The following is a 16,444-nucleotide window of genomic DNA, read 5'->3' as shown; positions in this document are numbered from 1 at the left end:
AAGGACAATTTCTTTGCCATTCAACATTAAATGGGGCCAACCTAGGATGGTTGTTGCAGTTTGTGTGATAGACCAGCTTTGGGCGGGTCTCAAGCTAAACCCCAGGACTGAAATTTGGGAGCGAAGAAGATGTGATGAGGATAAAATGATCCTGATAGGAAACCAAGAAAGCAGAATTTTATAAATCTCTGTGATATCACCTCCCTGTCACAGGACAAGCTAACCAGTAGAGAATAATGGCTTCAGAATCAGATATATTCAGATTTAAACCCTGCCATACTACTTGGTAGCTGTGTGACTTGACAAAAGTTGCTTAACCTCTCTGATCCTCAGTTTTTTCATCTGTAAAATTGGGTTAACAATAAATACCTCTTTTTTTAATCTCATAAGTTTTTTTTTTAATATATGAAATTAAATTATTTTTTTTCCAATATATGAAATTTATTGTCAAATTGGTTTCCATACAACACCCAGTGCTCATCCCAAAAGATGCCCTCTTCAGTGCCCGTCACCTCCCCTCCCCTCCCTCCCACCCCCATCAACCCTCAGTTTGTTCTCAGTTTTTAAGAGTCTCTTATGCTTTGGCTCTCTCCCACTCTAACCTCTTTTTTTTTTTTTTTTCCTTCCCCTCCCCCATGGGTTTCTGTTAAGTTTCTCAGGATCCACGTAAGAGTGAAAACATATGGTATCTGTCTTTCTCTGTGTGGCTTATTTCACTTAGCATCACACTCTCCAGTTCCATCCACCTTGCTACCAATGGCCATATTTCATTCTTTCTCATTGCCACGTAGTATATAAACCACCATTTCTTTATCCATTCATCAGTTGATGGACATTTAGGCTCTTGCCACAACTCATAAGGTTTTTTAAAGTGAAGTCATATAAATAATTAGGCAAAGCACTTAACAGAAGTTCCTTTCTGTGGTAAACAACAAATGGTAGCGATCTATACTTTTATTCTCTGAAAGAAAGTTAGAAAGCCATTCTTTAGGCTGAGTCCGGCTCGGTGTTCTATGACCCTCGATGTATCATCGGCTCACTGTGGAAATACGTTTGTGGCGGTAGCTGCTGCTTGGGATTGTGTTAAGAACACAAAGCCCTGCTATCACTCAAGATTTGGGGACACACAAGAGTGATTTCCTAACTGGACTGTCCATGTCCTCCACATTGACCTGCTAATGTCAACTACACTTCTCTCTGCTCCCGACTCTGCCATGATCTCTAAGTGATTAACTCGAGCTACAGTTAACCTACAGGAATCAAGACAAATCTCCGCACTTTGATTATCCTCTCACACGAACCTGTTGTAGTTATGGCAGCAGCCAGAGTTGCGCAAACTTCACGAAGCTCTGCTCTTTTGCATGGACCACTCTTGGACCAGAACCTTCCACGAGCCTCTCTGAGGCTCACAGGATCATGTAGTTATTTAAAAAAAATTTTTTTTTTACATTTATTTATTTTTGAGAGAGAGAGGGACAGAGCATGAACGGGGGAGGGTCAGAGAGAGGGAGACACAGAATCTGAAACAGGATCCAGGCTCTGAGCTGTCAGCACAGAGCCCGATGCGGGGCTCGAACTCACAGACCGTGAGATCATGACCTGAGCCGAAGTCGGACGCCTAACCGACTGAGCCACCCAGGCGCCCCAGGATCATGTAGTTATTAAGGATCATTGAACATGATGTATTTTGGGTCCTCCACTTGTGTACTCTCTCTAGACAGTGTTAGAATAATAGGAAGTCCACTTGACTTGGACCTCAGTGCCCTAGAGATCTGAGGCATTTGACCTCTCTGGGCTGTATTTTCCTCATCTAGAACTGGAAGGAGTTGTAGTGAGATCATCCACGACTCTGCTCTGAATAGCAAAGTAAGAATTATTGGGGGTCTCTGTCTTATTCTTCTCCATGTCCCGGGTTGCCAGAACTCTGCCTGCACTAGGTGCAGATATCTGTAATAGGTGCTTGACAAATGTCTGTGGCCAGTGGATAAGAGAGTGAATGAGTCCGAGGGCTCTGGGGTATGCCAGGGGCTCGTGCACTACCTGACTGCACGCACACACTTGCCGAAGATGAGCTGAGGATTCACCCGCTAAAGCGCTTGGCCTGCTCCGGCTCGGAGGCCCCGGGAATGTGTTCCTCACACAGTCCCCCGTCATCTGCGGAGCCCCATATGATATGGCTCTCCTCTCTCTGCTTTGAGCCTAACAGACTCCAACCCCAAAGGCAGGATCCGAGGGGAGATCGGAACAGTGATACATGAAGTTATAATACCTGTACCATCAACAGGAAGCTATTTTTGATACTTTATCACCTGCTGGAGTGGCTGATGGACCTCGATAACATGCTTTCCCCTCCCCGCCCCGGACAGTTCATCAGACAGCATCCCCTCCAAAGCCCTTTTCTGCGCGATGTCTCCAACATCTGTGGGACCCAGTGTGTCCCAGAGAACGCAGCTACTCTCTACAGGAGAGCATTTTCTCTCTCCATCTTTAATGGTGTGTCAACAGGAATAGGAATTTTCAGGCAAAGAGAAAACACCCTGCTCACTATGCAATCATTTTCTTAGTCCGTTTTTCCGAATCCATTTCCTGATCCATTTTCTATAATACTTCCCCTGCATACTTGCTCTTTAAAAATACTTTTCCAAATTGTTTTCCGCACTGTAACAAAGGAGCTTTTAAAACCCACAGCTCTGGTGATGGCATCCTCTGCCAAAGCCTCCCATGGCCTCCCATTGCACTTAGGATGAAATCCAAGATCCTGACTAAGATCCAGAAGGCTCCCACTATCTGGCAGTCACCACCCTTTTAGCCGTATCTCAGGTATTTTGCTTGCTTTTCTCTCTTCATCCTTTTCCAGGCTCCCTCTCTCCTCAGGGTGTCTGATCAGGTGGGTCCCTCGGGGCCCAAAAAGTTTTCAGGCATTTTTTAAAAGATTTTATTTTTAAGTAATCTCTACACTCAACGTGGGGCTTGAACTCACAACCCCAAGATCAAGAGTTGCAAACTCTACTGATTGAGCCAGCCAGGTGCCCCCATCATGGTATTCTTTTAAGTTTATTTTATTTATTTTGAGAGAGAGAGAGCAGAGGAGGGGCAGAGAGAGGGAGAGACAGAAGCCCAAGCAGGCTCTCTGCTGTTAGTGCAGAGCCTGACACAGGGCTCAAACTCACAAACCTGAGCCAAGATAGATTAACTGACTAAGCCACCTAGATATCCCTTCGTGGTATGTTTAATGGCTGCCTAATATCCCACTTTGCTAGTATAACCCAAATTCAAACCATTCCTTGGGTCATCACTCAGTTGTTTCCAGTGTTTTTACCATTGCAGACAACACCATCATGGATAACTTTGTACACACTGATTTTTTCCCCTTAGTTCAGACTATTTCCTTAGGATTAAGTTCTTGAAGTGAATATCTAAGTTCAAGGAAAGTGCTCTTATGGTTTTTGAATCACTTTGCCCTTCTACTTGCAGAAGATGTATTCCAGCCGCAGTATTGGAGTGAGCCCATCATCTACAATCTGGAGAGCAATGAACGATCATTTTTCAGTAATGACAGAGTGTTATTGCCACAAAGGTTTTAGCTTACTTTTTTCAAATCTGTTTATCATTAGTAATAAAATGTTTTATTATTTAATGAGTGTCAGCATCTGTACCACTTGCTTTCTTTACACTAATTCATTTAACCCCCACAACAAATTTATAAGGAGGATACTATTTTACAACGAAGAAGCTGGGGTCGTCTGGGTGGCTCAGTCAGTTGAGCATTGGATTCTTAATTCCAGGGCAGGTCATGAGCTCATGGTTTGTGCGTTCGAGCCCCACATCAGGTTCTGGGCTGACAGCTCCAAGCCTGGAGCCTGCTTCAGATTCTGTGTCTCCGTCTCTGCCCCTCCCCAGCTTGTGCTGTCTCTTTGTCTCTCTCAAAAAAATAAATAAACATTAAAAAAATTTTAATAATAAAATAAAATAAAATAAAATAAAATAAAATAAAATAAAGAAGCTGAAACTTGGGGAGGTTCCCAAATTCAGGATTGTAGGAACTAGCAGAACCAGGATTCAAACTCAGAACTTTTATTATCATTTTTAAAACCACTTGCTTTCTGCAATATTTGCATACTTTCTATACCCCCTAATGGATTTTCTGTATCGGCAAGTAGGTTGACACTCAATGCCATGGGGTTGTGCAGTGCACAACCCTAAGTTCACATGACAAGCACCAAGGCCTGCACCTTCCCAGAGTCAACAGTCTATGGCCAGGAGCTTCTTGCCCCTGGCCACCCCCTCCACTCCTCTCCTCCCTTTCAGTTCAAACTTTTTATTGATTAGTGATCTCAGTCTATAACCTAAAGTTTAACCTCAGTGACAGATGCACAGAGATGCCCACATCCCCGAATTGCTTAAGAATTAATGAGTTCACGTGAAGCACTCCATTCATTGCAAAACACTCTGCAAACGTTAGGTTTTAATATCTTTTTCATTTTTAAAGTTTATTTATTTATTTTGAGAGACAGCATAAGCAGGGGAGGGGCAGAGAGAGGTGGGAGAGAGAGAATCCCAAGCAGGCTCCGCACTGTCAGCGCAGAGACCGATGTGGGACTCAAATGCATGACCTGTGACATCATGACCTGAGCCGAAATCAAGAGTTGGACACTTAACCCACTGAACCTATTACCTCTTAAAAATAACATAGATGGGGCGCCTGGGTGGCTCGGTCGGTTAAGCGTCTGACTTTGGCTCAGGTCATGATCTCACGGTCCATGAGTTCGAGCCCCGCGTTGGGCTCTGTGCTGACAGCTCGGAGCCTGGAGCCTGTTTCAGATTCTGTGTCTCCCTCTCTCTCTGCTCCTCCCCTGTTCATGCTCTGTCTCTCTCTGTCTCAAAAATAAATAAACGTTAAAAAAAATTAAAAATAAAATAAAAAATAAAATAAAATAACATAGAAATGGAGAGCAACTGCTACTGAGAGCAGGGCTCCTTCTGGGGTGATGAAAGTTGTTCTAAAAATGATCGTGGTGCTGGTTATGTGCCTCTGTGGGCAGACTGCAAACTGTGGCACTGAATCGTATGGTAAGTGAATTCGACCTCAATTAAGCTGGTATTAAAAAAAATAATTCTAGAAAAAATCAAGGGCTTTCCTACCATGAACACTGTGTTATTCTCCCCTAAATGGTTCTACCATTCATTCATCCTGCGGATGTTTCTGGATAGTCCGTGATGCGCCTGGCCCTATGCTAAGCACTTGGAATACAGAGTAAAGAAGATAGAAGTGGTCACTATCATCAAGGGATTGGGATCATAGACTCCAGATAAGAAATCACACAAAGGTGTGGTGAGTGCTATATTCTGGAAAGTAAAAGGGAGTCAGGAAACAGACCCAGAGGCTCATCACAGTCTTTGTCAGAGAAACCCTAGCTTCTATCTACAGTTTGAGATGGACATTTCAGTGGCCTCAGCAAGCAGATGTCCCTGAAGCCTTTGGGAGTAGAATGAAGGGATGGAGGTCCCGGGAGAGAGCCTTGTGGTGCTCCAACATCAGAAGGACAGGCGGAGACCCCCAAATCATGGAAAAGACACAGGAGGTATGAGACAGCAATTCATAGACACCAGGTCTCAGGGAACATTCATCTAACATGTTCCGGCCCCTGTATGTCCCCCCATTTTCCTCATGCAGTCAGGATTGTCCCAGCTGGTGTGTTTCCAGGGGGTGTCAGTGAATTTCCTAGATCAAGGTTTGTTTTTAAACATTTTTTCATGTTTATTTATTTTTGAGAGAGAGAGAGACAGTATGTGGGCAGGGGAGGGGCAGAGAGAGGGAGACACAGAATTTGAAGCAGGTCCAGGCTCCGAGCTGTCAGCACAGCATCAGGCTCCAACCCATGAATTGTGAGATCATGACCTGAGCTGAAGTCAGATGCTCAACCGACTGCACCACCCAGGCGCCCCTACTAGATCAAGTTTTGAACATCTACGCCAAGAAACGTATTTTCAGAGTATATTAGAGGAGTCCACTATTTTTCCAAAGCCTGAAATACATTTTTTTCTAAAAACAAGGATCCTCGTCAATTTCATTAAGTTTGGGATACTCGATGTTTGCACATCGAGTGTGTCCTTTCTTCCATCCAGGCTAGCCCACCTGGTGCACAAACTGTCTTCTACTTTTTTGTGTCTGTTTTAGCTTCCCACTTAGATGATCAGCTCCTAAGGAAGTGAAAAATTGGGGGTCATGTGATTTATTTATTCGTCGAGTTCCTTTTTATGAGAAGCTGCTGCTAAATGATACTTGAGGCAGGTTTTGGAAACAAAAAACAAAAAACACTACCCGTGTTAATGGATAATGGCCACTCCCTTCGAGTGATGGCAACATAGTCCTGCTGATTCTAGTTCACTCGACTACTAGCCAATGAGAAATAACTCCTTAGAGCATAATCAATTGTATTAACCAGCCGATAATAACTCTTCACATTTTCTATAGCATCTTACAGTTTATAGAATATTTTCATATAACATCATTGGACAACTCCTGTTGAGGTAGTCATTATTATTTCCATTTTAGAGATGAAAAAAGGCTGGACATTAGTTAACTTGGTAAGGGTTGTACACAATCAGCGAACAGCTGGGTTACTCTGTCAGCTCAGTGGTAACCCAAGGGGGTGATGCAGGTACAGTGGGAGCTGTCCATCTGGGAGGCAGGTGTTAAAGGGGTGTGTTGTCTATAGAGGATTTTATTTTTTTAATTTTTTAAAAGTTTATTTATTTTTGAGAGAGAGACAGAAAGAGATTGAGAGCACAAGCAGGGAAAGGGCAGAGAGAGAATCTCAAGCAGGCTCTACACTGTCAGTGCAAAGCCCTATGCGGGGCTTGAACTCATGAACTGTGAGATCATGACCTGAGCCAAAACCAAGAGTCAGATGCTTAACCGACTGAGCCACCCAGGTGCCCTGCAGAGGATTTTAAAACAATGAAACTAAAAGCAGTCTGCTTTTATTATCACCCTGAGCCAATAATTCTAAATAATGTCAGTGATAAAATACTCCTCCCTGCTGGGCACTGAGAAGCTGGTTTTTTCTATCCTGTAATAGAAATATTAAGAGAGCAGGTAAACCTCTTTTCCAGTCACACAGAGAGATTTCTCTTAGGACTTTGCAAAGTATTTCATGTTCCAGATCCCTGTCCTTGTTAAAACGGATACATTTTCTTTGAGGGTTTTCAGGGCCTTGCAGAATTGTACTTTTCCAGGGGAAATAACAATGGCCACAACGTCTAGAAGCTCCTCCACCTACTTAACAGCATTTCCCAAGAATCTTCCAGAAGAACAGCATCAATTCGCTCATTCAGCAAAATGCACTGAGCAGCTCCTCAGAGACTGATGCAGGAGCCATGGGTGCGGGTGGGTAACAGAGAGAGGAAGACAGCTACCCCCTCCAGGCTGGTGATCTGTGGACAATTTCTGAGGATGAGCTGGAGGAATTTATCCTAGAGCCCAAGACCTGGGCACATAGCTCACTTGATCTCCAGACCTTAGCTGGAGATGTCCAGAATTCTCCCATCTGAAGTGGGAAGGGAAGCTGGCTCCAAAGTCACAAACATTGATTTAGTATTGGAGTCCTAGCTGTTAGCTCAGACCCAAGGGGTTTCCTGGGACCCGGAATTCTCGATGCTAAAACCAGTACCATCCCCAGCCAATCAGGATGGTTGGTCATCCTCCCTTCTAGTTGCTAAGATTTCTTAATCACTATTAAGTGTTCATTTTACTGTTGTTAGAATCACCACGGGTCCCAAGATTGGGGCAGAGAGAGCTGGGCAATATCTGTCTTTTAGCCTAGGAGCCAGCACCAAGGCAGACTCACACACGAGCTCTAGGAAGACCCCGGGGCAGCCATCCTCAAGAGCAGCGATACTGACATTTTTTGTGCAGGCTAATTCTAGCTTCCAGAGGGCCATACAATGCATGGTAGGATATTTAGCAGCATCCCTGGCCTCTACCCAGTGTGTCCCAGTAGTGCACATACACACACACACACACACACACACACCCCATCTCACTGTGATAATCAAAAATGTCACCTGATATCTTCAAATGTCCCCTGGAAGGGGTATGCAATTTCTCCCAGCTGACACCTGCTGTTCTACAGACATGTCTCTTGTTGCCTCATTAAGAATTGGAAGCCCTCGTGCAGAAATCAAGGCTGATAGAGGGGGCGTCTTGGCTTCGAGCTGGGCACAGTCACCCCACTTGCCCCCATGAAAGTCTAAAGGCTACTCTGCGCTCTCCCTGGGCAGAAGCAGAGCTAGCCTGGTCCCCGGGGACCTTCTGTGACAGTGTGACACCTAGGCAGTTGCCCCCTTATTCCAGCTCTTCCCACAAGGTGTTACAAGAAATAATTCCTGCCCTATGGGATGCTCCTTGGGGATATGAAGGGTTTAAAGGATACCACATAGCTCTTCACCAAGCACATTACATATTGGAGGCTCCGAGAAGTCTTGCCATAAAGAGACCTGTTTAAATTTTACATCTCAGATTTATGTGGAGGTCAGTCTATCCATTAAGATTTAAATACCATTGGCTCACTATTCTAGCTGTTGGAAACTCTGGGGCCCTCCCTGAGATTTCCGAGAATTTCCAGAGGGTTTGTGTTCCTGTACTCACTTCCAGCTGAATTCAGCCCCTCCCCGAATTGTCCAACTCATTCATATAGCACCTTTGACCACTTCCCTCTTATTCGTGCTCTATGCTGACCAAGATGTGGATTTCAGTCCCCTTTCTCCTTCCCCAAAATACCCACATTGGGCACTGCTGTGTTAAGCAGGCTTTACTGAGGTTTGCGCCGGTAAAAATCTTTTATGTGATTTTAGCCCCTCTTCCCCTCAAAATTTTCCTTGTTATCCCCCAACACAGCCTCCTCCACCCCCACCCAACTCCTTCTCATTTTATTGTATAAGGCATCCTCACTTTCCCCTCCTTACTTGGCCTTAGACCTACCTTTGCACCCTCAAAGTCTTGTTAATGGATGACCACACACTTTACCATGCAAATTATGACACTTTTATTTTTTATTGTCAAACGATCCTTTATTGAAACAGTTTCCTTTGTAATTCTTAACCAGCTGGACATTCCGCTGAACTACTATTGAGGTCATCTATGATGTCATGGGGTGGCGGCCATCAACGCTACAGCCCACAGATTGGGCAGTCCCCAGGATCTCTTTAATGGTTCCAAGAAGTTCTCTGGCTAACGATCGGTGCTGCCTCTATCAGGCAATGTTGACAATCTCATCAAAGGTGATATTTCCACTGTGCTCAATGTTTTTCTGCTTCTTTCTGTCTCTCAGGGGTTCCTTGAGGGCTTTGATAACCAGGGCAGAGGCAGAAGGTGCCACTTTAACCTGGGCCTGTCGGTTCTGAACGGTCAGTTTCAATGTAATCCTCAGACCCTTCCGATCATCAGTTGCCTTGGCAACCTTTTTTGGAGACAGACCCCGTGGGCCGATCTTCGGGGCCAGGGCAGATGTGGCACCGATGTTGGCACCGGTGCACCTCAGGTATAGGACTTTGATTTCCTTGGGGTCAAACTTAGGCGGCCTGGTGGAGGGGGCTGGTATCAGATGGACCCGGATTCGGGGTGACCAAAGACAGTTGAACTTTTGCATCCTCCGAGCCAAGAGTCAAAAGCCAAACTATGACACTTTCGAGTGAAAGGCAGTCTCATAATAACGTCGCTGGGACAACAGGTGTGCAGCGGGAAACTCCCTGGCAAACCAGGGCACGGGATAACCATACATCTCTGCTAACACAAAGGGCTGTCTACTCCTGGACTTGCCCTTGATTGACACAGAAAAGGTGGCAGAGGGTTGGAAATGTTAGTGCTTCCTTCTCTTCCTCTCCTCAGTCCCTATGAATGCAATGGAGCCATAGAGTATGGTGTTATTGACATGAGCCCAGCCAGCCTCCTTAGAAGACGAGCAGTGGCTTCCATCAGCTTTGGTCTTAAGGGAAAATTTCTTTTTCTCCATTGTTCTTTGCTTATTCATCATTAGCCAAACTCATTTGGTCACAGATCCATTTAATCTCTCCATCCCTACATCCATTAATGTCTCCCCTAACTAGGACACAGCTGGGGAACTGGCTACCTGACCACTGACATTGTCTTGGGTGATGACAAGGTTAGGGTGGAGTGAAGACAAGGCCTGAGGTTCTGGGGTCCCCTGTAAGTGAGGAGAACGCTGGAGATTAATAGAGAAGAGCAACAGAGTGTAGAGTGGTGCAGCCAGAGGCACAATCCCCCCGCCCCAAACCAGGCTGCTGTTATGAACCTAACACTCCATGGAACATGCTGTGGCAAGTGCTACCTTGGACACCTGATTCCCAAACCCAGGTGCTGATTTGTTACACACCCCTCATCTCCTCACGTCGCTTCCCTTCCCCTCCAGACACACGCACCGCCTCGCTCCTCTTTGACCATGCAAGGCATACTTCCACCTCAGGGCCTTTGCATTTGCTCTTCCTTCTGCCCAGAATGCTCTTCCCTATTTACCCCCTCTGCATTTAGGGCGAGTGACAGGGAGGCCTTCCCTGACCGTCCGATGCAAAACAGCACCCCACCCCCACTTGCTCTTCCCTACATTCCCTGATTTGCTTTATTTTGCTCCGTAGCACATGCCATCACCTGCCTGTCTGTGTATTTGCCTGTCTGTCCGTTGACTGTTTCCCCCTTGGAGAAGGTAAGCTCTATGGGGGTGAGGTTTTGTCCCTTGGGTTCACGGCTGTATTCCCAGAGTCTAGAACATGGTGATGTTTAACACACGTTTTTAAATAAAGAAAAGAAGGGGTGACTCCGTTGTGATTCCAGACATCTTCCAAAGTTCCCACAAGAGCGGTCCCTGGTTAGTGGCGACAGGTAGCCCACTTTGGCTAGGCGCTCCTTCCCCGGGTGGCCCTCCGTGCCTGCGGGCGCTCACCAGGTCTTGCTCCCTCAGTCAGAAGCGCCTCACGTGTCCCTGCTGCCCCTCCCACCACCGCCCCCCACTTGCTATATTGCCCAGCAGTTCCGTCAGGCAGATGTACAAGGTCAGCAGCTCTTCACGCGTCAGGGGCAGGGTTCTAATTCTTGATAAGGCAGAATAGGAGAGACACAACCGAGAAGCAGAGCCCTGAATAGCATGAACCCTCCTCCTCACCTAGCCTCGGGAGGGGTGAGAACTAGAAAGGACTTCTTTGTGGGCCAATCTGTCTCAGGAACCAGCTTCTGGGGCTGGGGTGGCTCAGACCGACATGTCCTGTCTCTCATATGCCACTCCTTTCCATTAGAACTGCACTTTCTTTCCAATCAATTAGAAGAATACGCAGCCATTTACCGTCATTAGAATGTTTTAATGCATTTTTCTAACTAGACACACACACACACACACACACACACACCAGCTGGGGCATAGGTTTGACTCTCAGCCTGAAGCATCGCATTGGCTTCCCATCAGTGGAATACAATGGAGGCATATTCCACTTGGTCTGGTGATGTCTTCCTGGGCCGATCGAAAGGGGGCACGTTGGCATAGACAGCGAAGTCATCCTCTTTCCAGGGAGTCAGGTTGATCACATTGGAATATATGGCATCAGCGTGGCAGGAAAACTCCTTCAGAGACAGGACCCCAGTTACAGACAGATAACTAAGCACTAGAGACGTCCATAGATAATACCAGCTACTGGGCCCCCTGTAGGACAGCAATGAAATATTGGGTTCTTGTGCAAGACTTGGATTTTCCTCCATCTTAAAAAAACATTTCTTTTAGGGCTGTTCTCTGCCTCATCCCCATCACCTCTGATATGGGGTCTACTTCGGAAACAGCATCAAATCGTGGCAGAAGGGACTGGAAGTTCCTTTAGGTACAATGACTATTTCCTTACCGAAGTTTTATGGAGAAAGTTGGTCTGGTGCCTCAGTTGTTTCTTAAATAGCCCTAGAAAAATTAATAGATTCAGAGTCAGCTTGAGTGGGCATAGTAACCTTCTTCACTTGGTTGATTACTGGCCTTAGGCTTAAACTTTTGAAATGCAAAATTCACTGTATTGAACCCATTGAGCCCCTTAGAGGAAGCTAGATGCCCAGGATGAGATGGGAGAGTGAGCCCCACTGGCGCACTTTATAACTTGAGTTATTATTTAGCTGAGATTGTGTAGCATTAATATTTCTTTTAGTTGCTGCATATAAACCATACATATATATGGCTTTCAGCATAAATAATTTGTACCATAAATAAATCTGTCGCTCTATGCACAGCGTCTGGCGGCTCTGGAGAACAGACACCATAGCTCACCCACTCCTCCCGTCCCTGAGGCTGCCCCACAGGAAAGCCACCCTCCTCTCCACCCCCAGTTTTCCCCATCTCTTCATTCTCAGGTCCAGGGCCAGCTTGCCCAACTCACTCTCATGTCTCCATTTCTTCAGGGTCATGGACAAGAGACCCACCAGGAGCAAGATGAGAGCCACCACACCAACGGAGCCAGAAATGACTGTGGCTGCTGTGCCCAAACTGAGGGAAGCAAACCAGAGAAATGAGGACGCTCCACCCGCCTCGGCCAGCTTTGGTGACCATCCACAGAATTGTCCTGGGGCCTCCCTACTCCTACAGGAGCTCTTCCACCTCTGGGCTCCCACTTCCCCAAAACCCACCTCCTGCCTCCATTTTGAGCCTCTCTCCTCTGCCCCGACCTCCAGAGCCATGGTCCCAGTCACACCCATCCCCCTTCTGGGCCAAGCAGACTGCTTCCCACAGCCCCCGACACTTCTCATCCGTAGGTCCAGCTCTCCTCTCAACTACCTGCTGAGCTCATCAGGTTTGATCTCTGGCTTCAGCGTCGTGAGGTTCTCTACAGAAAGGGGCAGAAAGGAAGTAGAAAGGAAATTTGAGAGTAATTTTTACACACATGCTCTTGACTGAATGTCTCCTGCTGAAATTCGTATGTTAAATCCTAGCCCCCAACGTGAAGGTATTAGGAAATGGGTCCTTTGGGAGGTAGTAGGTCATGAGGGTAGAGCCCTCATGAATAGGATTAGTGCCCTGATAAAAGAGACCCCGTAGGGGGCGCCTGGGTGGCTCAGTCGGTTGAGTGTCCGACTTCAGCTCAGGTCACGATCTCACGGTCCGTGAGTTCGAGCCCCGCGTTGGGCTCTGGGCTGATGGCTCAGAGCCTGGAGCTTGCTTCCGATTCTGTGTCTCCCTCTCTCTGCCCCTCCCCCGTTCATGCTGTGTCTCTCTCTCTGTCTCAAAAATAAATAAACGTTAAAAAAAAAAAGAGACCCCATAGATCCCCCCTGACCCCCTCTACCATGTGAGGACACAGTGAGAAGACAGCTGTCTATGACCCAGGATGTGGGCTCTCACCAGACACTGAATGTGCCAGTGCTTTAATCTTGGATCTACCAGCATCTAGAACTATAAGAAATAAATTTCTGTTGCTTAGAAGCCACTCAGTCAATGGGCATTTGTCATAGCAGTCCAAACAGGCTCAGCACACATGTGAATGAGCTTTACAGGATATAAATGTAATATTAGTTACCATTTATTGGGGACTTAACATACATCAGGCATATTCATTATCTCATTTAATTGTCATAAATAGACAATAAAATAGGCACAATTATTATTCCCATCTGGCAGTAAAGAAACAAACTCAGACGGATCAGACTTGCTCAAGGTCCTAGAGCTAGTAAGTGGCAGAGTTCAGACTTGAACTCACATCTCTCTGACTTTAAATTGCATGTTTATGAATGCTCTGCTCTGCTGTCTTCGTGTGGTCATTTCACTCCCAAGTTCTCCCATTCTTACAAAGGGCTGACTGATACCAGATATGGCAGGATGTCCAGGAAAAAAAAAAAAAAGGTAACCGGAATGACACGGGTGAGTGGTACCCAGAGTGGGGCATGTGGTGGGGTTGGAAGCGGTCAGGACCCTGGAGAGTTGGGCTGATACTGGGCAGAGGCGGCAGGTGTAAGAGCTTGCCCAGACTGGTGGCAGATGGCTGTGCTATTCTCCACACTGTGAAAACATTTCTCCAGCACCAAAGGATGAAGACACCAGCCCATCCCCCACAGACTGTGCCTGTGTTCTCAGAGTTAGAAGGAATCTTAAAACATACCTAGTCAAACCCTCCCACTGTGCAGGTGAGAAGCTTCAGGACAAACCACTTGCCCCACACAAGTGCTGGAGCCATGAGCCTATGTTTCCGACCCCAAACCCAAAGTTCTCTTTATCTGCACTCAGGCTCCTCCCTCTTCCTTTCCCCCATAAAGTGGGGCTACACAATTCAGCCCCTATGGCAGGTAGCACCTCTCCAGACACGTCTTGGGAGCTGGCTTATCAGACACCCAGATGCAGAGATTGTTGCTCAGGTTGGGTGAAGGGAACATAGGGGGTCACTGGGGCATCATAACATGCATGATGACAAATAGCATCTAGGAGGAGGCACACCAAGAATCATGACCACTCGGGACATTAAGGTCAGATAGAATTGTGTCAGGCACCTTAATGGTCCACTTGCCGTCTGCCTTTCTTTCTGTCCTCCTTCTAAATAAAATAGCTGACCTCACCAAGGTTTTCTTTGACAAACTCCTGCCCACCTTCTGAGTGAGGGCTAGGGAGGGGACTTGGAAACCAGATCTTCCCAGTGCCCATGTCACCAACACCCAAGATGAGGAACCAAGTCACAGGGCTTGATGTGTGGGAGACCGGGGTGGGGAGTGAGATGTCACACATAAGCCCAGAACAATGAAAGGGGAGCCTGGGGCACCAGTGGGGGGTGGCTGGCTGGGATAGGACACACCTGTTTATAGCAAGGAGGACAGACAGCATGAGGGTGTCCCTCCAGGGTTAGGAAGGCAAGGAGGGTCAGTGGGAGTGAGGAGAACAAGCATGAAGGATGATATCATGAAAGAGCCTGAGCTTTAGAATCCAGTGACTTGGGTCTCAGGCACTTCTTAACTGTCTGTGAAATGAACATAGTAAGACTACCAACCCCACAGGGTTGAGAACTCAGTGGTCAGACTATTACTTAACAGTAAGTCATAGCCACTTGGCCTAGGGCTGGTTTTCAGCTGGTCTTACCCGAGCAGAGCAATGGTGAGGGGTTGTTCAGGAAGGCATCGCTGCTGACTCTGGAGTCCTGGAACCTACAGTTGGTCCAATTCATTTCACCAGGGAGTCCACTCAGCCGGTTCCTGTTCCAGGTCCTGTGGGTCTTAGGACAGGTGGTCTCCTTACCTGGAAACAGAGCTTCTCAGAGGCATCTAGCAGCAGCTGGGAGAGACAGAACCCCAGGGAACTGGCACCCCTCTTGTCTACCTTTCTCATTCCACCACGGGAGCCTGTTGGGCGAAGAGAACGTTAGAATCTTGGCACTGGAGGGGAAGACCTCAAAAAGCATTGCAGGGGTGCCTTGGTTGGGCATCCAACTCTTGATTTCAGCTCAAGCCATGATCTCATAGTTCATGAGATCGAGCCCCGTGTCAGGGTCTGAGCTGACAGCGCAAAGCCTGCTTGAGATTTTCTCTCTCCCTCTCTCTCTGCCCCTCCCCCACTCATGCGTGCACATTCACTTTCTCGCTCTCTCTCAAAAATAAATAAATATTTTTTAAAAACATTGAAATAGCACTTTTTCCCTAAGAAAAGCATCTTCAGATAGGCTTTCTCCAAGCACATGGTCCGAAGTGGACGCCCCCAGCCTCTCTGCCACATCACCTCTCATCTATTAGTGTATGAATTTACCTCTATCATATATAGATATTTTTTACTATTGTCCGTCTCTCATCACAAGAACATAAGCTCCACAAGGACAGAAACTTACCCGCTTTCATCATCCCTATATCCCCAGCGCCTAGAACAGTGCCTACGCAATGGATAGCTTCCTTGTGTAATTGTCGAATGAATGAACAAATGTGAAAGACTCCTTTATATAGCACCCCGCCCGGGGCCGCTCAACCTCTGTCCAAATCATGGCGAGCCTCCACCACGAACTTCGGCATCCCTTAGTTGATGGCAGATCTTTATCCTTTGAAAGGGAAGTTGATTTGAAACAGCCCAAAGTCACCCCGAACCAAATCGTGTGATAAAGTGGTGATAAAGTGTAATGAAGTAGGGGATCAAGTGGGTAATGTCAATCCTAGAAAGAGGGGCGCTATGCCCACCACACACCAAGAGCAGAGTCCAGGAGGCGGAAGGCAGCCCAGGGGAAGAGTGAGGGAGATGTGGCCCACAGGGGCCATCACAGGCACTTACCTCCCGCTTGGCCTCCAGCCCCCGTTCAGGGTGTGAAGTGAGGGTAAAGGTATGTTTAAGACCCGATGAAAGAGTATCTGTCCCCCCTCTGTCTCCCCCACCCACCACGACATCCGCAGGAGCAGACAGGAAATCCCCTAACGAGGCAAGACTTGGAACCAAGAGTCCAGGTAACA

The 16,444-nt window shown here is 46.9% G+C and overlaps 1 pseudogene; it reads right to left on the bottom strand.

Moving 5' to 3' along the window:
* Window positions 1–9,031: 9,031 nt before the first annotated feature.
* LOC122211761 lies at window positions 9,032–9,692 on the bottom strand (annotated as a pseudogene).
* Between the last annotated feature and the right edge of the window lie 6,752 nt (window positions 9,693–16,444).

Source organism: Panthera leo, chromosome F3 (genome assembly GCF_018350215.1).
Source record: "Panthera leo isolate Ple1 chromosome F3, P.leo_Ple1_pat1.1, whole genome shotgun sequence".
NCBI classification, from domain to species: domain Eukaryota; kingdom Metazoa; phylum Chordata; class Mammalia; order Carnivora; family Felidae; genus Panthera; species Panthera leo.
Note: the sequence above shows the minus strand (reverse complement) of the source record. Positions and strands in the feature narration are given on the sequence as shown.